General features: G+C 44.5%; 1 protein-coding gene across 11 annotated transcripts in view; it reads right to left on the bottom strand.

The window, feature by feature from the left end:
• The window catches only part of LOC146857785 (myotubularin-related protein 9-like), a 452,543-nt gene that overhangs the window by 189,504 nt on the left and 238,043 nt on the right, over nucleotides 1–24,996 (bottom strand). For all 11 annotated transcript variants that reach the window (XM_085648410.1, XM_085648408.1, XM_085648401.1 and 8 more), the window contains exon 2: nucleotides 5,004–5,072. The gene's annotated coding sequence lies outside the window, so the exon portion shown is untranslated. The remainder of the gene's footprint in view (nucleotides 1–5,003; nucleotides 5,073–24,996) is intronic.

The following is a 24,996-nucleotide window of genomic DNA, read 5'->3' as shown; positions in this document are numbered from 1 at the left end:
TTTTTCTCAATTTAGTAGTAGTAAAGTTAGGACTCCTAACTTTAGGACTCCTAAATGCCTTCTGGGAATACCGAAAGCCTTAAAATTAGGATTTTTCTCAGTTTAGTAGTAGTAAAGTTAGGAGTCCTAACTTTAGGACTCCTAAACAGAAAAATCCTAATTTTAAGACTTTCGGTATTCACAGAAGGCATTTAGGACTCCTAAAGTTAGGACTCCTAACTTCTGTGAATACCGAAATGAGTAAGTGTCTTCTGTGAATACCAAAATGAGTAAGTGCCTTCTGTGAATACGAAAATGGTAGTAAGTTTAGGATTTTGTCTTAAGTTAGTTCCGTGAATCGGGCCATAACTCTCTCAAGCTTGATCCGATGGTACTCCCTTTCCAAGGACTCCTTCCTCTCACTAGATATGGAGGTCCCTATAGAATGGTCTGAAGCATTGGATTCGACAGATGGGGACCTAGACCTCCTCTGCTTACCCTGCACCCTCCCAGGAGGAATAAAGGGGGACACTCTCTGTCCTATCTGGACTATTCACTGGGGGATCTGAATTACCAAGGTGGAGACACCAAACTTCTCTTGGCCATACTCTGAATTGAGGACATTAAGGGGGATCCCTGGTGTCCCCTCTTCTGGAGCATCCCCACCCACACCCTCTTGTTCTTCTGCCCATCCAGGATTCTTGTCATCTTGATGAAGTAGCTCTAAGAGCAGCTTATTGGTGGGGTTGCTACCTGCCTTTATCCTTCTAAGGGTACACAGGGTCCTTAGTTCCTGGAACTTCAGACCACTGTACTTAGTAGACGGGGGAACACTAAGATCCCCAACTAAAGACATGGTCACAAGGTGTAGTGTGGTGTTGCACCTACTTACCCTAGTGCAATCTAAACTTCCTAAGATTGGAGAAAGGGTTGTGCTAGACCCTTAACAACCATTCTACAAGTTCCGTAGAACGCACTTAGTATATAAAATATTATATGTGCCTTATGCTAGTGATGGTTTTACAATTAATCCACACCTAGATTAGCTGGTAAAACAACGCAGGCTTGAATCCCAACCGCTGCACACCAATGTGAGAGACTGGCTTAGTATATGGTGCACACTTATGTAAGTGTAGCACCCTGAACTAATCCAGACAGCCCTTATGAGTTTAGTGCTTGAAAATTTAAAGAAAAAAGGACCCTTCCCTGCAGACCCTGATGAAACCCAGTGGAAGATGAAAGGCTGGAGAGTCACCCCACCCGTGGATACTCTAGGAACCGTGATACCTACACCAGGGAAGTCGGGTGAATAGGTGCCAAGTGATGTTGGAAACTGCCGTAGACCACAATGGAGGACTTCAGTGCAGATGCCGCTGGCGAAGAGGGCGAAAGAGTCCAGTGGAACCCAAAGGTGGATTCAAGATGCAAGCAGAGGGGACAAAGTCTATGCCACTCAGGAGTGACCAGTAGGCACGGAAGACTAATGCCCACCGATGTCGGAGATGCCGGAGAGTTGACTGTGCCCTTGAAATTGTGGCTGTGCAGATCAGGCGACGCTGTGAAGATCAGGAGCCATTCACGAGCTGTCCCACGTCGGACGTCAAGAGCCAAGGGGTCAGTGTCCAGCAGGGGCACCAACAAGGTTTGGGAACGGCAACCAATTTAGTCGTAGAAAAAGGTGCAGTGTCAGGACCAGCAAGGTCCAAGTGACTCACTACGAGCAGGTAAGTCAGAGCAGGCCCTAAGCAAGCAGGGGAGCCAACTGGAGCCAAAGAAGACCCTCAAGGATCCACAGGTCAAAAGCACAGGAGTTGCAAGAGGACCTCGAGCAGCTCACAAAAGGATGAAGGCCCATGGTGCAGAGGATGCGGTGCAGGCAAAGATCTTGACTCCAGGAGATGCTTGAGGCTGGAGCTTCTTGGAGCCCGAAGATGTCTGGTGAAATGAGTCAACAAGCCTTGGCAACAGCGAGTCGACGTGGTGCACAGGGGTACACCCCAGCAGTCCTGATGAGTGATACTGGCTTTAAACTTGCTGTGAAGACAGTGCGGGTCTCGAGGAAGCTACAGAACCACCAACAGTGTTGCTGAAGCTTTCGGAGTCTGTAGAAGCTCCGGAACAGCAGACCAGTCATCTTTGTTACGGTACCTGTATATGCAGACGAGTGACTCCTTTACTCCAAGGGAGATTCCTTCGGGTGTCTTGGATGCCCAGAGGCCTTGTGAAGAACCTGTATGGAGCACAGGCACAGACGTTGCAGAAGACTGGCAGGGCGACGAGACCAGGAGCAGCAGGAGTCTTCCCAATTGCAGTCTTGGTTCCCAAAGCAAAGCCCAACGAAGTCCAACGTGCCCAAACGGTTGAAATTGAAGTGGTTTCGGATCTGAATCTTGTCCCACGACGAATCTAAGGACCCACTCACAGGAAAGCCCTTAAGTACTTTAAAGAAAAGGTTGGGACGATTCAGGGGTCCCTCCCAGAGGAGGGGCTGGACAGTGGGGAGGATACTCCCATTTCCTTTGTCCAGTTTTGTGCCAGAGCAGGAGCCAACGGCTCCCTGGACTAGTTTCAACTGGAGTATGCAAGGAAGGCACCTAATGTGCCCTTCAAAGCAGTCTAGTGGCGCTGGCAAGAGCCCCACCTTGTCCCAATACACTAAGTCCTGTCTGGGAGGTGGTCACACCTCCCCGTGACAGGAAACCTATTGTCCTGCCTTCCCCTGCACAAGCTTGGCTCAGCAGCAGGAGGGCAGAATCGTGTCTCTGGTCAGCAACAGCCATAGTTGGCTGTCCGGGTCTAGAAGACTGGTACCGGGAGCACTGAGGGCCTCCCAGAGGAGCTTTACAGTGCATGGAATCATACACCCTTGGGGTATGATTCCAACATGTTTGATACCAAACACAAGAGGGTTAGTTACAGCCAGTTTAGAGATAACCATTGCGTAATGACGCATGGCCACTCTATGTGTCGTAATGGTTGATGCACTTACAACACAGAAAAATTGACTCTGAGGGTTGTAGGGGTGTCCTGCTCATGAAGGGGCACCCTCTCACTTATAATCATGCACGCTGCCTTCAGGATTGAAAGGCCTGCCTTAGGGGTGACTTATAGGTTTTAAGTGTAGTGACCTCAGATATAAGGAAACTTATATCTGTCGTAAGTGGTGCTAGCACCAGCTTACACAGGGTACAATGGCAGGCCTGTAGTTACAATTTGAGTAGTTCACCATGGGTGGCATAATACATGCTTCAGCCCATGGGGGACCCCTGGTGCACCTATGGCCTGGGTACTTTGGTACCATATACTAGGGACTTACAAGGTTACATCAGTAGCAAATCTGGAGTGTACCTAAGTACTCACTGTGTCCAATTTAGGGAAGAAGCACATAGACTGGGGTCCTGATAGCAGGATCCCAGTCAGGCTAGTCAGGAAACCAGCAAAAAGTGGGGTGACCATGAAAGCAGATCCTTCTTTCCTACAATGTGTTATTTTCTTTATGAGAGAAAACTGTGGAAAAAGAGCAATTGTATCAAGACTTTTATCTCTACGTTTCCTGAAAGAAAAATAAGGATCTTATTTTAGGAAAACCTATTCACTTTGGAAAAATAGATTTTCAAGACATTCATTGAAGGTACAGTAGTTTACTAATGCATACATTTTATATGATTGTTCTATTTGAGACATACACATACTATGCACATTTTTCCTACATTTATCATTTCAGACTTACTTCCCAGCAGTCCCTTTCCTTCCTCCTCCCCCTCACCGGACATTTCAGGGGTCCTGTGTTTGTTTCATTTAGGAACCCAGTGGTACTTGAAGGTGGGTCCATTCTTAGCATCCTGCCATTCCTGAGAAGCGTCAAATTCAGTGACAGCCCCTCTATTAGGGCAAAGGAGTGTCGTCCCGCTGCTGCCAGCCCCATAAAAGGTGAAAAATAAAATTAATTTATTACCATTTATTTTTCCCTTTCCCCAGCCTGAGCCGTGTTTGGGGGCGGGGTACGGTTTACAGGCAGCAGGGGAGTAGTGCTCACTCCAATAGTTTACACTGCGCAGGTCACTTTGGCCAGCAGTCTTGCGACGGCCAGCCTGACATGCGCAGTGTAAACCTCTGCACCCGGGTGTTTTCAGCCGGGTGGAGATCAAGCAGAGGCCCCCAGTGCCTCAGTGAACATGGAGCTAGTCCGCTCCAGCCAACCCTGGTGCTTTTGTCAGGCTGCCTGTGCAGCATGAGGGCAGCGCCTTAATTGGAAGAGGGGAGTTGGAGCCACTGACGAGGAGACGGAGAAACTGCGAGCACCGAGGGCAGAGGTGCGTGAATCTTTTATTTATTTTAAGTCTCATATGTTCGTCCTGCCAGTTTAATTGATGGTAAACTTCTTACCAGACAATTTCTGACATTTGCCTCATTTCAATCTAAAATTTTAAAATCACAATTCCTCCCTTTTTGAAAGTCATTCCTGCAACCTAACAAATCAGATCTCCTCTATCTCATCTGTGAATCCCACCAACCATCTGCATGAACTCACACACCAACTCACATACCCCACCCCACTAACGATCACACCTAAAACCTGTTGGTTTAATCCACCACAAAGAAAATGGAGTACATGCATGGAATGGTTTACTAGAGAGTACAAAACTAACCCCAAAATACCACTAGCTTAACCACCAACCTTGGATTCCAGAACAGCATGCTCCCTGGTGTAAAGCACTTCAGTGCCTCGTCAGAGCAAGGGATATATAAATGCAATTGCAATACAATATAAAACTCTCCTGACCCCAAATAATACCATAACACTCAATGGTCAGGCAGTTGACTGTAGTTCATACAGGCTGTATAATAATTCCCTATAATGCTTGACACTTTTACACTTACATATGACAATTAAAAGTTGTAATACAATACAATAAATTACGTTTTGTTGCTGAAGGATGAAAAAGTAAAGGAAATAAAATAGACAAACTAAGAGAAAGGGGGATCATTTGTTTGTTTAGATTCCTCTATGTCATCATACTCACTTATGTAATATGTATTTATTTTTTGTTGTGGGGGAGCATCTCCTGGACAGTAGGGTGCCTCACCACTACCTGCAAAATAAAGAAACAAGGGACAATTAAGTAAAGTATTGATTTTGTTTACGAACAATCATGTAAAAAGAACACACCATAATCTGTAAATAAATCGATAATGCCACAATTATATAGACATTTCCACCAAGTAATTATTCCTCACACCTCCCACAGGCCATGACTGGGCCACAGTGGATTGCAACTTGTGGTGCAACGGGTTGTGGTAGAAGACACATGCCCTCGGTTACTGAAAGGTAACAACTTGAGGTAGTGGGGAGCCTCAGCCTAGGGGGCAGTGGCGTCAGTGGTGCCAGTGAATGGTAAACACAAAAGCCAGGGCATAGGGTAAGCGAGATCCATGAGCTAGGATGCTGGACATCCAAGGTCTGAGGTACAGGGGAGCCAAGTCCATGAGAACCTGGAGTAAGAGGTCGAAGTGGGCGAGATCTAGGGGGGATTATGTGCAGCTACCTTTATAATTTTACAAAGACAGTTTGCATACTTTTTGTTAAAATGACAACGATTCCTGTATGGTGAATACGAACCTTAAGGTGCCTCTGACTGAAAAGAAGTGAGGGGCAGCCGAGGGAGGGACAGAGAGATGCGGAAGAAACAACAAGTCTTTTCTTCAGGGTGTCTTCCATTTGAAAACAATGTACATGTGTGCAATTTGTTAATTAGAAAATGTAAAGTCTGGTTGGAAGCAGGGCCAGACTGTGGAACCAAGGGCAGTCTTTGCAAAAGTGCTCAAACCACACCCGCTCCCTTTGTCTTTGTGGCTCTCTCTTTCCATACATCCATACATTCTCTCTCTCTTTCTCCCTCTGATTGCTTCCTACCTTCTCCCTCCTCTCTCTCTCTTTCTTGAAGTCTCCCCATGCCCTGGGATCTCAAAACTCGTCTCCAACCCACCGGGGAAATGGCCAGTGGAATATAAGGCGTATCTGACCCTGGTTGGGAGCAAGGATAGCCTCTCACTGATGGAGTCACTTAAAGGTTCTTGGTAATAAAGACTATTCTTTTTGAAAGGTAATGTAAGGGTGTAATCAGCTATGTTCTGATATGCCTCCTTTTAATGTACATTTTTTTTTAAATGTTCGCCCTAGATTCAGTCTATGGCTTACTAAACTATATATATTGAAAGCAATTGTTTTATCTGAAAATCCGTATTTGTAAAGCGCAAACTACTCACCCTGACGGGACGCGCTGGGGGCCCTTGTGGCAATTAAGTGAGCTATTGCCCAGAGTCACATGCTGCTGAGCTGAGCTGTCGCCGGGGATCTAACCGTGAGCCCTGTGCTCCGAAGTCTGCACCACACCTCTCCACACAAAATCTTGTTTGCATATTTTGAGGCGGCTTATCTGATATTGTGTGTAATACAATTGTAAAATGATGACTTGCATATTCACAGTGTTTTTAGTCACAGAAAGGGATCTTGCTACACTTATGTAGCTCTATTCCCCACTATGCAACCGGGAATCAGTTCTCTCACTCTTTGGTCTCTCTCTATCCCTCACACACACACATACACACCGACATACATCTACGGTGATCACATTAAACAATTTAGGTTTCATAACATACTGAACCTGGGGTTACCAGCTATCATACTGCGCCTCTTCATGACAGAACATTTCAGATATCTTATATGATCTTTTAAAGCCCTATTAAGGCCATGCTTCTGAAACGTTACTGTGTTGATCGGAATATAACTTCACGCAATTACTCTTTAAGATTTCGGTGACATTGGTGTCCTTTGATTTACTTTTCGAGATTGCAATTTTCAACTCTTATGGTATTATCTCCTCTGGCTCTGATTGACGTTATCCTATACCCGTTTGAAGCCCTGACGAAGTTCCCAAGGCTTGAGGGAACGAAACGCGTTGGCTGTGTGCCTATCCTCTCATTGAAGAAAATTAATAAAGGATGAAAATACATCTCAGAATACTGTTTTTGCTTGTATAAGGGTCCTTGACCGAGTGCACCTTCCCTTCTCTCTTTCTCCCATGGTCCCTTGTGGCTAAGTATCTTTAAACAGCGGATACCGGAAGTTGTGGCACCCGAATTTTTTACTTTATCACGTAATGAAACTTTAAGTGCTTGACCTTGGTCAGCGGTTGGTCCTGTTTTGTCATAACATAAAAGTGTTTAACTTGCATGTATTTTTTTTCATTGAAGGTGTGTGTATTATTTACCTGAAGATAAAAGGCCAACAAAATTAATGCAGAATATTTTGTTCAGTCTTAGCCACGTTTTATACCCACCCCCCCACGTTTTCTGGCTCCAATCCCGTTAAACTCCATATCACATTTCCCATACTTTTTTAATGCACTTGGGGCTACCAGATAGACGTACTGAAACCATGGAAACTGGTGATCTTAAGAAACAGCAAGTTTAGAAGCGAAGCACCAGCACCTAATGGGTCACAAGAACAAGCATTTACAATGCAATAGGTCTCGCAACTGCGAGTTTTAGAGCTATTGGTATTGTAAATGGCAATGCCTTTTGAAAAATTAACAGGTATTGTAATTTATACTAGTAATTTTCCACCAGTACCATAACTACCACTATTATTAATACTATCACCACAGAGTAGTAATAGTAATAATTGTAGTGGTGGTTATGGTATTTGTGGGGGTCGTAGCGGTGGTGGTATTGGTGGTGGTATTGGTAAAGGTGGTGGTGGTACTGGTGGTCTACGTGGATTTTATTTCATTACTTATGCTACTGCTGGAATCTTTATTAACAAAAAAATACAAACACTAACACACATTATCATTTGCAACGCCAATAGCTCAAACTTTTAGAAATGCCAGCCCTATTGCACTGCAAATCCTTGTTTTATGTTGCAGGCATGAGGTGCATCATCTACTTCCCAAAATACAATCTTAGATTTGTAGACACTCGTAACAGTCCTATGGTAGGAGGCAGTTGTTCAGCCAGTGTAAGGCTAATAGCTCACACGACTTTGCATTTTGATACCTGAAGTTTTAAATTACAATAAATGGAGTAGACCTCAGGCAGGAGACTTGAGTTACCAGTAACTGTGGAAAGAGCAATAACTTTAGAAACTGGTGCTTTATTTCACCTTTTCCGTGGTGTGAAGGTTACGTAACTGTTTTATTGCGTTCAAATGGGCACAATGGGGCTTATTTACAAGTCCCTTGCACCGCGGGGCTTCACTTTTTGTGTGGGAAAAAGTGACGCAGCGGTGGCGCAAGGGGCTTGTAAATAAGCCCCATTGTGCCCATTTGAACGCCAGTCGATTGCCGCTCACTCTATGCGCACACATATATCCCAGAGAAAATCCTGCTCTTAAGCAGTGTTGCCACCTTTTGGTGTCCAGTGAAGCTTGAATACTTCCAACTGAAAAACGGTTGTGAAACCAGGAGCAGCTGAATCCGCGAGACACCTGGACCTACAGCCAGAAACATCTGGTATTAGCAAGGAATTTAATACATCATTAAAAAAATTCCCCTGGGCCTTAATGTCCTGTGGTAGGGGAAATCCCTCAGTCAGGGCACATACATTGTTGGCAAACAGTTTAAAGCCGAGGTGTATAAATAACCCTCAGAGCCTCATCAGAATGTAGCAGAGAAGTAGTACAATCAAGACATTTACACAGTTGGTAAAAGTGATCTTAAACATCCAGACCGCACCAAAATGCCGCATAAATTCAACTAAATTCATGCTAACTGCCAGTGATATGGCATCTAAGTTTATGAAAGGTTGAGAAAAAAGAAAAAAAAGAAAGAGAAGTAAAGAAAAGAAAAGAAAAACATCCTAGTGTGAATGTATATACGGCATCTAGTACTTAATTACAACCAGGGTTCTCTGGCTCTATAGCAGCTCTGCTGACCTGGTTCGCTGGCTCTAGATCGGCTCTGCTGACCTGGTTCTCAGGGTTTACAGTGACTCTGCTGACTTGGTTCTCTGGCTCTACAGCAGCTTTGCTGACCTGGTTCTCTGGCTCTATAGCAGCTCTGCTGACCTGGTTCTCTGGCTCTTCAGCAGCTCTGCTTACCTGGTTCTCAGGGTTTACAGTGACTCTGCTGACTTGGTTCTCTGGCTCTACAGCAGCTTTGCTGACCTGGTTCTCTGGCTCTACAGCAGCTCTGCTGACCTAGTTCTCTGGCTCTATAGCAGCTCTGCTGACCTGGTTCTCTGGCTCTTCAGCAGCTCTGCTGACCTGGTTCTCTGGCTCTAGAGCAGCTCTGCTGACCTGGTTCTCCGGCTCTAAAGCAGCTCTATTGACCTGGTTCTCTGGCTCTACAGCGGCTCTACTGACCTGGTTCTCTGGCTCTAAAGCAGCTCTGCTGACCTGGTTCTCTTGCTCAAAGTAGCGTTGCTGACCTGATTCTCTGGCTCTACAATGGCTTTGCTGACCTGGTTCTCTGGCTCTACAGCACCTCTGCAGACCTTGTTCTCTGGCTCTACAACGGCTATGCTGACCTGTTTCTCTGGCTTTAAAGCAGCTTTGCTGACCTGGTTCTCTGGCTCTACAACAGCTCTGCTGACCTGGTTCTCTGGCTCTAAAACAGCTCTGCTGACATGGTTCTCTGGCTCTACAGCGGTTCTGTTGACCTGGTTCTCTGGCTCTAAAGTGGCTCTGCTGACCTGGTTCTGTGGCTCTGGAGCGGCTCTGCTGACCTGGTTCTCTGGTTCTACAGCATCTCTGCTGACCGAGTTCTCTGGCTCTAGAGCAGCTCTGCTGACCTGGTTCCCTGGCTCTACAACGGCTCTGCTGACCTGGTTCTCTGGATCTAGAGCGGCTCTGCTGACCTGGTCCTCTGGCTCAACAGCAGCTCTGCTGACCTAGTACTCTGGCTCTAGAGCAGCTCTGCTGACTTGGGGGCATAATATCAAGGAGGGCGTTAAAATTATCGCCGCTTAAGCGGCAGGAAACTGCTGCTAAAAGCGGCGATAATGGGCTTGATAATATGCCACAGAGAATTCCAATAGAAGCCCATGTTCTGGTGTGAACATGGGCTTCTATTGGAATTCTCAAGGGCATATTATCAAGCCCATTATTGCAGCTTTAGCGGCAGTTTCCTGCCGCTAAAGTGGCGATAATTTTAACGCCGTCCTTGATAATATACCCCCTAGTTCTCTGGTTCTAAAACGGCTCTGCTGACCTAGCTCTCTGGCTCTACAGCAGCTCTGCTGACCTGGTTCAATTGCTCTAAAGCAGCTCTACTGACCTAGTTCTCTGACTGTAGAGCAGCTATGCTGACCTGGTTCTCTGGCTCTAAAGCAGCTATGCTGACTTGGTTCTCTGGCTCTAAAGCAACTCTGCTGACCTGGTTCTCTGACTGTAGAGCAGCTATGCTGACCTGGTTCTCTGGCTCTAAAGCAGCTATGCTGACTTGGTTCTCTGGCTCTAAAGCAACTCTGCTGACCTGGTTCTCTCCCTCTAAAGCAGCTCTGTTGACCTGGTTTCTCTGGCTCTACAGCAGCTCTGCTGACCTGGTTCTCTGGCTCTAGAGCAGCTCTGCTGACCTGGTTCTCTGGCTTTAAAGCAGCTCTGCTGACCTGGTTCTCTGGCTCTAAAGCAGCTCTGCTGACCTGGTTCTCTCCCTCTAAAGCAGCTCTGCTGACCTGGTATCTCTGGCTCTAGAGCAGCTCTGCTGACCTGCTTCTCTGGCTCTAGAGCAGCTCTGCTGACCTGCTTCTCTGGCTCTACAACGGCTCTGCTGACCTGGTTGCGACATATATAGGGTCAATTCTGAAGAAAAGTCACCCAGGAGTAAATTTACGACATTTTGGAATTGGCAGAGGATCGTAGGAGTACTGTTGGGAAACCATTGTTGTGTTTCGATTTATATAGGCACAATTCGCATTGCCCTTATTTCGGCATAGAAACCCAGTCCTTATTTAGGCATTAGCCAGGCTAACCAAATACAGGCATGGTCACCTACATCCGTCCATCCCACGTCACAACGAGTTCTTAGAAACCAGACCCTTAAGCCGAACGGGACTTTCCCTAGCTAGGATTATTGATTTCTCCAAGAACTCATCTATTATGCATGTACTACTATTCCTTAGGGGTTCATCCATGATGTCTTCCTCTGCCCGACTTTACGTCAATGCTAGCATTCCTAAGCACCTTCCAGGTATAAATATGCCTTCCCTTACCATGGTAAACCACGGCACGACTCAGCACGACTTGACTGCACGGTTCGCCACGGCAAGTTCGGAAGAGACCATATCCCGGCCTGATGCACTGACCAGATGCTGTCATCCCTGCTCGCAGAGAATCCAGCTTCCAGTGTTCTGACTCCCTTCGCGGGGTGTTAGAGTTTGAGACCTGGAAAGAGATTCCCACGGTTTGGTAAGACACTAATTTAACGCTAGATACTGAAGTAACTCAGTCGTGCTTTTCTCAGAGACCCCTACTCATAATACTCCAGAAGATGTCTGGAGCGGGTAGGGATTATATCCGCCATAGCTGAGTAGGACGAGAATCCTATGTATTAGCTGTTTGGTTTGTTCAACGTTGAAGTGTACAGTGTTCCAAAATATTGTGCACCTTATCTTTGTTTCCTTGAAACTTGTTCTATATTTTTCATTAAACAAAATGTCTGATACAGAGGCTATGGCTGACCAAGTCGTAGCAACCTTTAATACTACAGGTCTAAATGAAACCGATCAGGGTGTTATAAACATCCATCCAAATTTAAGGAGAGCCATCACTCTAAAACTTATAAAACATGGCCTGACACCAAGAAGTGGTAGAGCAGTTTTTGTGATAGAGGCACATGAATCTTTTCAGAGGTATTCTATTCGTGGAATACATTCCCAGAATCAATTCAGTAACAAAAATGTTCACTTCTTCAAAGAAGAAGAACCACCTGAGGAATACATTCCCTTCGAGGATGTTGAAATTCCACTCACATACCAGGAGCATCAGCTCTGGTTTAAAGGCGCCCTAAAACATTACAATCACATTACCAGGCTCGGTCCACTAGGTAGAGCAGGAGCAACATGGCTGATTTTAGCCAGCTACACACATTGAAGGAATGTCAGACGAAGAATTACTCAATCAAATCAAGGCGTTAATAAAAATTTACAGACAGTTAGTACAATATGTCATGCAGACTTTAACAGTCAAACACCAATAACCATTCCAAAAGAGACCCCTCATCAGGGGAATACACTAAAAATTACTCCACAGACGTTACACAGTCATGGGTAAAATGCCCACAAAACGTGAACAAATTCCATTCTGGATAGCTCAAAAAATTACTCAAATCGAAGCAGTATCTCCTAATGCTAGCCCTTATGAGAAACACAGAATCCTAACAATCTGTTTACCAATGGGGATCACACCGCACCTGGAAGACTGCACCACTTGGGGCACAGTCTTTGTTGCCATCTATACTAAAACACATGGTGTTCCGTCAATTGCAGTAATACCGGATGTCCTGAAACAAATTGAAAACAAATACGGGGCAGAGCCTGCTCTGAACTTAGGTATGAAATCACTGAAAAACTTCGACCAGGTCTCAACAATAATATTATCTAATATTAAAGGGGAGGCAGCATCAGTGGCGATCCACCAAAAATTAAGGGAATTTGATGTAACAGAACATCAACATGAACTACCCAGAATAAAAGAAAATCCTATGAAGAATTAGGCAGAGACAGTTTAGGTGGAAAACCAGTTAAACCACAACTGTCTGAGGGTCCTGATAAAGACTCTATTAAACACAATCCTACATCTTCTAAAAAGAAGTGGGAAAACAAAAAACAACAATGAAAAGAGAAACGTTCTCAATCCCGAGGTAGGTCTCCTCAAAAGGAGCACTCTGATAGGAAGTATAACCTCAGGAAAAGGGATCATTTGAAAAAAACTGACAGGTATCAAGATACTGATACACGTTCCTCTCGTATCTTTCAGACATCTTCTCAGACATCCGAAAGAGGACGGTCAGATCACAAAGAACGCGTGAAGTCCAGAGACGATCAACACGTTCAGAAAAACAAACCAAATCCTCAATTCACCAAGAAAAGGGTAGCAGGTCTGAAGGTCAGACATGCCGAACATCCTGAGGACACAACTCAAGAACGGAGAATGAGCTCAGACAATGCTGGACAGTGCAGTAGAAGTAACAATAGCTCACCAGAACCTGAAGGAACTTCTGGAGACAGTGGACTTGAATGAGTACATCACAGTTGAAACTGTAGACACCAGGGTTAGTTCTCCACAAAGGTTATATGAGATAACACTCCGGATGGAGGGAGACTGTGAAACAGTGCCAACTTTCTTGCATGGTATGCCCCCACTTTTTGCTGAATTGCTGATGTACTTTGACTCAGTGTGCCCTGGGCTCCTGCCAATCAGGTACCCAGGGCCTGTGTTCCTTCCCTAAAACATGTTGAAGCCTAAACCCAATTGACATCTCTGGCCACATGTCAGCCCCTGGTAAATGGTACACTAGGTACCCAGGGCCTTGTGACCAGAGAAGGCCCCTAAGGGCTGCAGCACTTATTGTGCCACCCTTAGAGGCCCTGTACCCTGACACACACACACTGCCCCTGCAGGCTGAGTGTCTGGGTGCAGAACAAAACAGAGAGTCGACATGGCACACATCCCTGTGTGCCATGCCCACAACACACACTGCCCTGGCATACATCTGCCACCCCTCTAGCTGGGTGCCCTATGCCAGTGGTGTGGGCACAGGTGCATGAGCCCTGTGCCCCTACAGTACCCAGGTCCATTCCTGGGCACTGTAAGTGCAGTGCTGCCATTAAGAGTATATGGTGCTGGGAGGTCGTCAACACGAACTCCACAGCACCATGATGGCAACACTGAAGACTGAGAAGTTTGGTATCGAACTTCTCAGCACATTAAACCCACACTGATGCCAATGTGGGATTTAATGTACAATGCACGACAGAGGGCATCTTAGAGATGCCCCCTGAACCTAACCTACAATCCACATCTTGTCTGAGGGGCTGCCTAGGCTGCCACACAGCAGACATTTTGCTGGACCCCTGGGTAGAGAGCCATCCACTTTCCTGGGACGGGCAGGGGAAGCTTCAAAGGCATGCCGCCCTTTGTGAGCTTCTCCAGGCCACTTGCTGTACTCAGCAACTGGCCCCTACCGGTTCTGACCCCCACTCTGGTGGGAAGACTGGCCGAAAACCCCAAGGAAGGAAAGTGGGTGTGCCAGCCTCTGCCAACTCCACCCCTCAGGTGGGGGAGGCGAGGTGAAGCACATCTCCGGGCTCTTGCCATCTTGAAGATGGGGAGCCCTGCCCAATCAGGACTAGGCTACTGCCCCCCTCCCACAGGAGAGTGGCAGGATAGGGGGTGCACCCACCCCAGGGAAGGGACCCATTGGTTCCTGCCCTTTACCTACCTGTAACGCCCTTAAATTCAGTATTTAGGGGCACCCTGAACCTTCCTTCCTCAGATCCAGATTCCGAAGCAAGAAAGAACAAGGAACAAGAAGACCTGTTGTGCAGCTGCTAACAAGAGGAAGACACCAACTGCTTTGGCCCCAGCCCTACCGGCCTGTCGACCCTCGAGCCTGCTCCTGCTAAATCCCGGCATCTCCAGTGGTCAGCAACCTCAAAAACCCCAGAGAACCTGACTGCCTTGTGACTCTGAGACTCTGTGAGAAGTTGGCATAATGGCTAGGGCGCTCGACCTCGGACCTGGGGAATTGGGATTGAGTCTCGGTAATCACGCTGAACATCCTGTGATTCTGGGCAAATAACTTAATCTCCCTGTGCCTAACAAAAAATGAATGTGTGTCCTCATATAACGTAACTGGTGCTATGTAAAGTGCTCTGATATCTGATTGGATTCGGGTCAAGTTTGCGCTATATAAAACTCTGAAAAAAAAGTAGAAAAACGGACCCCTGGCATCAGCCAGGAACCGCAAACCCTACACACTCTAGACAAAGACCTCGAGGACGTCCCCCCACCGACGGTGACCCCGAATCCAGCACCTGAGGACACACCTCGACGCTCCTGACGACGCCTGCAGCCTCAGAACCAGGGACCACTCCAGCCGCGACCAGCAGAGGGTAAGATTTCCCGACACCAAAAGGCACCCCTGCACCCGGCGCCCTGCGGCCCCCTGTGCCCAACTCCTGGGTGCCTACCTATCCTCCACCTACCCAACTTACCTCTCAAAGTGGTGGTCACACCTGAAGAATCTTCGTCCCCGAGCTTACAGCCTTTGTTCGTTCTTGAGCTTCTCCATTGCAATCCGTTGAGCGCCCGACGGCTCAAAAGCACCCTGCACCCAGCCGCCCGAGTGCCCCTGGCAGTGCAACTTCTACTCTAATCTACTTCCCCATTTGCCCTGAGCAAGTGACCAGGAGCCCAGCTCCCACAGCCGCGTGGCCTGCTAGCCAGCAGCTACACCCAAAGGGCCACTGCCTCCCATAGGATAACATTGGGCCTAACTCACTCTGCACCCGGCTGCCCCTGTGCTGCTGAGGGTGTAACAACTGTACTTACCTGACCCTGGGAGACCCCCGAGTCTATGCCCAGAACCTTAACTCTGCCAGTCGAGTACTTACCCAAAAGCCGATAACTCTCTTTTCTTCCATAGGGTAACATTGACTGGTTTCACTTGGAAATTCTTGTGTCGAGTTTTGAAACTTTAAAATATTCATCTAAAAACAGACGAATTACGAAAACAAAAGTACTCACCTGTTATCAGGAGAGATCCCAGTGCTAGATCTTGGTGCCCAGCACTGACCTTGAAAAGTAATTACAACCGTACTTACCTATAACTTGATTTTCTTTCCGTAGGATAACATTGCCTGGTTTTACCAGAAATTCTTGTGTGTCGATTTTGCAAACTTACACCTATTCGTTAAAAATTGCCTGTATAACAAAAACACATTCTTTCAACTGTTTACAGGAGCTGCCCCAGTGCTGGATCCAGGATCCAACACTGAGTTAGAAAAAGTCACAATAACCCCACTTACCTGCTAGGTGAATTTCCTCCCATAGGATAACACTGGTGATTCTATGTGAAAAAGTTTCCAAGTGTCAACTTTTAAAATACAATAATATTCCTTAACAATCACAACTGTAACCAAAACGTTTTTAGTTAACTGTTTACAGGAGATGTCCCAGGACTGAATCTAGGATCCAGTCCTGTGGTAAGAAAAGTAATCCAAAAAGTAATCAATTGCATTTAACTAGAAATTCCCATTGAGCTCAATGTTATATTGTGTTTGAAATTGTGTTGCCTATTGCAACAACTGTAACTATTGCATTCAAAAGTCTATTGCCTATTGAAAAGTATTTATCTAAAGCATCTCATTCTGAGAAAGTATATTTTGATACCTATTGTTGGTTCTAAAATAAAACAACTATATATTTTTATACAAAACCTTTGGCCTTGAGTTCAGTTCTTGAGTGTGTGAGACCATTTGCTGACTGAGTGTGTACAACAAATTCTTTACAGTGTCCTCTGATACTGCCTTACTGCTCGACCAAGCTACCACTTTAGAGAGTAAGGTTATATCTAACTTCAGCCTCTGCCAAACCTCTGGGGACTGTTGACTCTGTGCACACTGTACCTATTTGGGAACAGTATATACAGAGCCACTTTCTTACAGAGACATACGAAGAAAAGTGAAAACACTCTTTTGGGAAAAACTTTCAAGGGGTTATGACATACTTCTAGCAGAAAAAGACTGGCCACCAGAATTCGTCAGGGAGTGCCCACATGGCGAAGATATCATTATGCCAGCCTTCTCCAACCATGTTCCTATACATTTAAAATATACTTATGCCAGGAAATGGGCAGTAGCCCAGGCCCCAGCATTATACAAAAATCATGTAGGATGGGATGAGGACTCACCTCACCATACAATCCAGTTAAAATGTCAACCTACTGCACAAAGGCAGTACCCAATTAAGCAAGAAGCTAAAAAACAGATCAACTTGAATACCAAGGGGTGATTGAAACATGCACCTCATCAATGAACAATCCTTTGTTTCCTGTTTCCAAACCAGACAGCACATATCGTCTAGTTTTGGATTACAGACACCTGAACACTTGTTTTAAGACATTTGCTGTGCAAAATACACACAGTACAGCATTAATGAATAACATTGTGCGTAAAAAATATAAAACCACATTGGATATTTCAAATGGTTTCTTTTGTCAAACATAGCACCTGGAAGTAGGTACTTTACAGCGTCACTTCTGTTGACTTCCACAAGGGTTCAAGAACAGCCCGGGGCTATTTTCAGCAAGAGTAACAGTTACTACAAATTTATGATGACGAGGCATTGTCATATGTCGATGATATCTATCTGACAGACGATGACCTGGATATGCACTTGAACAGGGTGAACACCATTATACTGGGCTTTGCCTCTGAGGGCTACAAATTCAACTTTATAAAATCAAGAATTGCCCATCTCAATGTCCTCTTCCTAAGATATGAACTTTCAAGTGAAGGCAAAAGCCTGGCAGCGTACTTTTTAGAAAAGTGTGCGCTGCTCCAACCTCCAAAAACGCTGAAAAACTTAGTTGATTCTAGGTTTCCTGAATTTTGGAAGAACTTACATTCTAAATTACGCAGAAAGGGTTAAACCTCTCTATGTACTAATCCAACCTGATTACAAAATCAAAGATTGGACACAGGAACACACAGATATCCTGCGTTCACTACAAGCTGACTTATTAGCAACAAATCACTTACAAACACGCGTAAATACATGCAATTTAGTGATCCGAATAATTTCCGGTCAATGCGGATTCACCTACTTAACTATTAATTAAGGTAAAAAGTACCAATTGCATACAAATCAGATTTGTACACACAAGCGGAAATGTGATTCACTTCGACAGAAAAAATTCTGACAGCAGTTCAAACCGCTGTAGCAAAAGAAAGAGCTCTAACTCAGGGGAAACGCATTATTGTCGTAACTCCGGTACCAGCCTTAGAGGCAGTTACAAAAGAGAGCATTCCGAATACAAAAGCTTTACATCCAAGATGGATACACTGGGTTAATTCTCTTGCTGCAACAGATGTTGAATACGTTTTTGATCCTTATTTAAAAACACAAGCATTCCTGCAAAACGAACACGAATGCCCTCTGCCTATTGAGATTCTCCCTCTTGACCAGTATGAATTCATAGTTTATACTGATGGATCAGCACAACCCGCTACGAAAAGTAAGCAAGCTTACAGTGCAGTCTGCGCAATCGTTTAGGTCGTATGTGCAATGGTAAATTCCAACCGATGGTTACTAAAACACAATCTCTAGGAGACTTTACAGCTCAGCGAGCTGAACTACAAGCATTCAAATTGGCACTTGATAATACGGTTCGCGAATTCCCCACACTTATAGTGTGCAATTCTTTTTACTGTGTTCAATCATATGATCAATATTTACAGAATTGGCTTCAAAATGGTTTCAAAGATGCAAAAGGTGGCACAATCAAGCATAAAACGCTTTGGGAACAAGTAGTTCAGTTGCGAAACGGACTACAAAGCACTCACGTGATACACACTCTGAGTCATCAACGTGATAGCGTTCACGTTGCAAGGAATTAATTGGCTGACGAAGCCGCAAAGGGGGCTGTGCAAACGGCTTCCGTAGCTGCATTCAGTCATTCAAGAACGAAAATAGACAGTGAGATATTGTTGGCTGTCATTGCTTCAAGCAAAGGAAGTGGTGCAGCGTTACCTAAAAGGTTTCCACTCAAATACTTGTATATAATTGATGCGAACAACGTTCCGTTTGCTCGAATCCCTGGATTGGGGGATAGGGTAATTCCAAACTTGGAACGTAGAGTAGGACTAATCCTAGCAGCACATGAGGTGATAGCCTCTGCCCATGCAGGTGTTTCCGCCACAGTATCGTTATTAAAACAGAAATATTGGTGGCCTGGCATTAGGAAACAGACCAAAAACTATGTTTTGGAATGTGAAATATGCCAAAAGATGAAAGTCTCTACAGTGAAACGTCCTGCGCAGACACCCCTGTTAATTTCAGATAAACCATTAGCTTGTGTTTACCTGGATCACTGTGTTCCCTTGCAAAGGGATGGTAACTATAAATATATCATGGTCGCAGTGGATTTGTGCTCAAGGTTCCTATGGATGTGGCCTCAGCGCTCGGCTGACGCTTGAACTGTTATAAAAGATTTGCGAGTCTTTATCGGCACATACGCTATTGGCACACTACATTCTGACCAGAGCCCTACGTTTAGCTCTCGGGCTTACAAAGAAGCCATGGCCAGTTTGGGCGTTGCATTGCGGTACTCCTCTCTATTCCATCCTGAGGGAAATTCGGTTGTGGAAAGGAAAAACCGAGACATAAAGCGGTCTATAACAGCTAGGGTATTAGGTTCGGGTGATGGGTGGGTTACACATCTTTATGGGGTCCAACGCTCATTAAACAATTTGCCAAGAAGTTCTCTAGGAGGGGTCACTCCATATGAGGTCCTATTTGGGACAAGAATGTGGGTTCATGATCTTGAATTTAAAGGCATCGTGGTGGAAAATAAACTATTTGATATCAAAGATCGTTTGGCTGTTTTACAGGACTTAAATGAACTAAGATCGAAACAAAGCAACGTGTTCCTGAAGCCAACCACCACTGGGATAATCCAGCCGTCCCAGCAAGGCCTGTCTGGATCCCAAAGCTTGGGGATCTAGTCAGAGAGAAGATCACAGACAAGAAGGAATGTGGGTCTTCTTACAGACAACCAGTACTTGTCCTATCAATCCACGGATCAAGAACAGTACTTTTGCCGCCCCTTGCTGGAGAAAAGGAGAAAAGATTTGTGTCCATCGACCTCATCAAACCACACTATGTGGCCAATACTAAGCAGTAGGCCATGTGGACTAAGACCAAATAGCAGACGCACTCTTCTAGCTACTATCCAAGAGGTTCAAACTGAAAGACTCTTTACCATTGAGGATCCAACAGTAAGAAATGAAGGACTAAGCAACAATGCTATGGAACTCATTCCTCTTGAAACCCAAATAACAGTATGTCCTGGTACACCGGTCTACACCAACATAGCAAGTGATCCACTGGTTCCAGCTATTTCAACGAATCCTGATGCAATTTCAACCATTGACAAAACTGCTTCTGGCTATTTCATTAACTTTGATACGTTTTCTGAGGTTCCCAGTGAACCTGAAACGACGCCAGCCAAAAGAACTTTCATAGAACAAGCTCAAGACGTTTTTCAACACGTGAAAAAGACGTATCTGGTTAAACCATGGGTTGAACTATGGATTATTTCTGGAATATTTTTCTTTCTACTTTGGCTAGCTTTAGTAATAAATCTGAGCATGTTGATAGATGGAAGATATATTCATTTGGACACAGGAAGTAAAAATGTGAACTTACTTTTGACACCACACAAATCATCCCATCGTGAAGCAAGAGACTTGTCAGCAGTGAACATCACAGCCGTTCCTATACAAGATGGTATAGTTTGGGCCAAAACGGATTATGATATATTCGGTCCGTCTGAATTTTTGAAGATTCCACACTTATTTAAAATTTCATTAAGTGACTTTACTACCTCCAGTACCTATTCTGATAATTGGGGCTTTGAGACTGTTAAAAGCATGATGTCTGATCTAGAAAGGTCTGCTGCATTCTCTAACCATGAATACTTAGAGGGTTCAACAGACTATGAACAGCTTTTTTGTTACCACCACTATGGTCATCATTTCTTGCATAAATCTGCAACACCTAGAAATTTATTTATGTATAACCAATGGGAACATTGTCCTACACCACCAAGGGGTAGCTCAAAAACGTTTGAAAGAAAGTTTTCATATTTTTCAGGGTACAATACATCCAATCCAGAAACGTTTTACTTTAAAAACAGAACAGGAATGAAAAATATGTTAACCAATATGAAACAGCTTTTATTGCCCAACTGTCTAGACAGGGTTTCGAGTTTTGGAAAGACACAATTGACACAAAATCTGTCTGGGGTACAAAAGATTGGCAAGTGCAGGAGATAGAAGCTTTGTTTAGAGCCTGCATCATCCCACAACAGATAATGTTTTTGAATGACACTGTCCAACAAACGGCTTGCCTTGGGTTAGCCAAGATCAAAGACATGAACAAACCGTCCATACCTACACCTGCAAGTAATAGCACTACACAGGGGGTGGTCGACGTACATACTATCTTACAAAACAACAGATCAGATTCCGAATGGAAAAAATGGTTGCTCTGGCCCACAGACACAAACATCTGTCAAGAAAGATTCCTGAACAAAACACAAGGTTTAACAATCAATAGGCCAGACCCACGCTATGTTCAAAGACAGCATCCAGGGGTAGTAACAACATACAGTGTAGGAAAATTAATCCTTGATTGGCTACAGACATCTACACTAGAGGATGTGAAACAACACTTATCTTTACTTAAAGAAGACGCAGACCTTAGGAAATTCTTGCTAGGTCCAAGAAAACTGCCTCAAAAACGTTTCATATATGCCGGCATCTATGCTGCTTATAATGAAATATGGAAGGTTACCCAGGCAGACACTGCAGAAAGAATACGAGAAATTGATCGTTTTAATTTAGAGATATCTCTTGCTGTGGTCGACAATGGGTTAACAACTCTGTCATCCAGGATATATATGCATTGGGCAACATTGTATCCTCTGCTATAGACATTGTGGAACAATATTTGGTCCTGCTGCATCAAGGCCAGTCTCAATTACGTTCTATTCTGTCATTAGGCTGGACACTACAAAACGTGCGTGCAGGCTACGTGCCTTGGCGTTTCATCAACACTTCTTCTCTGTTTTCTGATTACAATCTCACTGATAAACAGATCGAACTGGCACAAAGGGGAGCAAAGTATACAGTGCTGAGCATTGAAAAACTGGAAAAATTGCCATTTACGGTAGCAGAAAAACCAGCTATTGAATGAATCATATATGGCAAAATAACTCTGCCTGTTACAACTTTCCATTTTCAGTATTGCCTTAAACACATGCCAGTAGGCAAATATGAAAGGTTGGGTAAAGAATACATCAAGACATCCTGGGATTTACCTTACACACACAGATGTTGGAGTGGGGGGCCTGAAGTGTTTATTAGCGATACACACTGTGAAAATGCACTGAGCGGTTCACTCATATGTTGGGATATAAGTTTACACGGGGCCTGTAGTGGTTCCACTGCGAATTTGTCCTGCCACCTGCAAGGTTCACCAGCCGCTTTGATTAATCCAACATTTGGACAACTTTCAATTGGGGGTTACCTCATGTTGAATGATCAGAGCTGTTGTGGCATGGCGCCAGGTATCCCATATCTAGTAACAGTTACTTCCAGGGTCACTACTGTATGCAAGTCTTGTTCCCCCAAATAGACACAGTCAGGGAGTCGCCTTTATGGCCTTCACTGAACTTCTCTTCTATACGAATTGATACTTTGAGCAGAATTAAAGCCATTCTTTTACAACAAACCGTGCCTTTGACCTCGGCCAAAGACACCTATGATCTACAAGTCGCAAGGACTTCGGCTGAGATACAGGCTCTGTTAAGGACAAATTGCCCTACACATTTCACAGAAATGTTGGGACATATCTTAAACATGTCTGATACGAGCGGTATTGAACATGTATTTAAGACAGTATGTTCGGGACTGTTAATTCCTTTTCAAGCAGTCCTCGGAATCATTCCAAACTTCATGCACTCGGTGTTTGGTGGTCGGCCGCTGATTCTAGCAATCGTCGCAGGAATCCTGTTTTTATTCCTTCTGCTACGCTATGGCAAGCCAATCCACCAGCGTCACTCCCGGCACCTTGGAGAATGCTCTCCTGGAAAAGAAGTATCGTGAGCGCATAGTGCAACTATTGGGTTTACCTCGTCTAAGAGAACTAAATACCACATGGTTTCTGTTGTTCAGACCAATCTGGCAAGATTGCATCTTACCTGTTCTACGCTGCCTGCTTTGCTGTGAAGAATGCGTGCTAGACATCTGTCGAACACTCCCGTCAGTCATGCCAACGGATATCGATACTCAGCTGGACCCGATAAAGGCCCATGCTCTGTTTTGTCCCCAGAGGCTACCGATCCTGATGACGGCATTCATTGAGATCTCATAGACACAACATGCTACTGCTGAGGTACGAGATGGATCAACAGGCACACAGGTATCAACAAACACTGCTACTGACGATGCATCACATCTATGTGCAGTTAGTCTTCTAAACGAAGGTACCTGTCACCGACAACAATAGACGACTTTTTGTCTACAGCATTAGAGGATTTCATGTTTTCCCCAGCATCTTCAAATAACTTTTGATTTGACTCGCAGTGTACCATGTAATCTATGAATTCGGCCTTCATTTTTCAAAACAAAAGACAACATTTTGAACTTTCCTAAGATCGCACTTTTGTGAATATTGACTTTTCTTTTATGGCTAAAAGCTCTGCTTACAGTAGAACTATTCATAGAGAACAGACTTCTTTGAAACACTTCCAGGGACACATTGTTGCCTTTTCCGCATTTATGTAATCATGACATGAAATGGCTCTGAATTTTTTTCCTTTCTGTAAAACTGGACCATTTCATTACATATGTGTATATATTTCTGTTCATTCACTTAGCATTCATTGTAAATATATGCTTAGAATGAAACATTGCTTTAATATGTACAGCAACTTTGCATTTCATGTGTAGCAAACCTTTAACAACGACTTCTTTTAGTATGCTTTTACAAATGTTTTTAGTGAACATGTGATACTCAATTTTATGTTTTTAGCATGTTTAGCATTTAGTAATATCAATCATTCGTCAATGGAGTGGGTGTTGTGTTTTGATTTAGATACCCGTATATAGGTTTTCCTGAATCATGTCCTTATAGAGGCACAGTTCGCATTGCCCTTATTTAGGCATAGAAACCCAGTCCTTATTTAGGCATTAGCAATGCTAACCAAACACAGGCATGGTCACCTACATCCGTCCATCCCACGTCACAACGAGTTCTTAGAAACCAGACCCTTAAGCCGAACTGGACTTTCCCTAGCCTAGGATTATTGATTTCTCCAAGAACTCATCTATTATGCATGAACTACTGTTCCTTTGGGGTTCATCCATGACGTCTTCCTCTGCCCGACTTTACGTCAATGCTAGCATTCCTAATCACCTTCCAGGTATAAATATGCCTTCCCTTTCCATGGCAAACCACGGCATGACTCAGCACGACTTGACTGCACGGTTCACCATGGCAAGTTCGGAAGAGACCATATCCCGGTCTGACACACTGACCAGAAGCTGTCATCCCTGCTCGCAGAGAATCCAGCTTCCAGTGTTCTGACTCCCTTCGCGGGGTGTTAGAGTTTGAGACCCGGAAAGAGAATCCCACCTCTCTCATTCTAAGGTATGGAGTTGGCTAGAACCTAGAGGGACTCTTGGCATACCATATTAAAGAAAACAGCACCTACTTCCTACCTCGTATTACACTTAGGTTAGGTACACTGGGGTAGAACAATTTAGAAGCATCAGACGATTATTCACTTTTTAGCCTGTGTTATTTATGTATGTATATATGATTATATGTCATAGCTAAAAGACAATGCTATTGCAGTATTATTTCTTCTTACTGCTTACGCTGTGCGTATTATATCTTGCTTACTGTCTAATGATTGTAACAGCTCATATCTCTTACACGAGAAACAAGACTGTTCAATAAATCCTTTTATTGAAACGCCTGTCTTTCTATTTCTGTGTAACTCTGGAGAAACTAAGCATGCACGATTGACTGAGTGAAACTGTTATCTATTGTTTCCACGATTCTGAGATGCATTCCGATTCTAGGGGAAACAATGTTGTCATGTTTATACGGTTGTCAGTAACTAATCCCTTATTGTTCATTCGAGAAGTTTCTAGTGACCTCTGAGTTAGCTGGCACACACAAGTAATTAAGTTTAATGTACTCGATAGTTGCATACTGACCTT

Source organism: Triturus cristatus, chromosome 3_2 (genome assembly GCF_964204655.1).
Source record: "Triturus cristatus chromosome 3_2, aTriCri1.1, whole genome shotgun sequence".
Lineage (NCBI taxonomy): Eukaryota > Metazoa > Chordata > Amphibia > Caudata > Salamandridae > Triturus > Triturus cristatus.
This window is presented reverse-complemented; position numbering and strand designations above follow the sequence as displayed.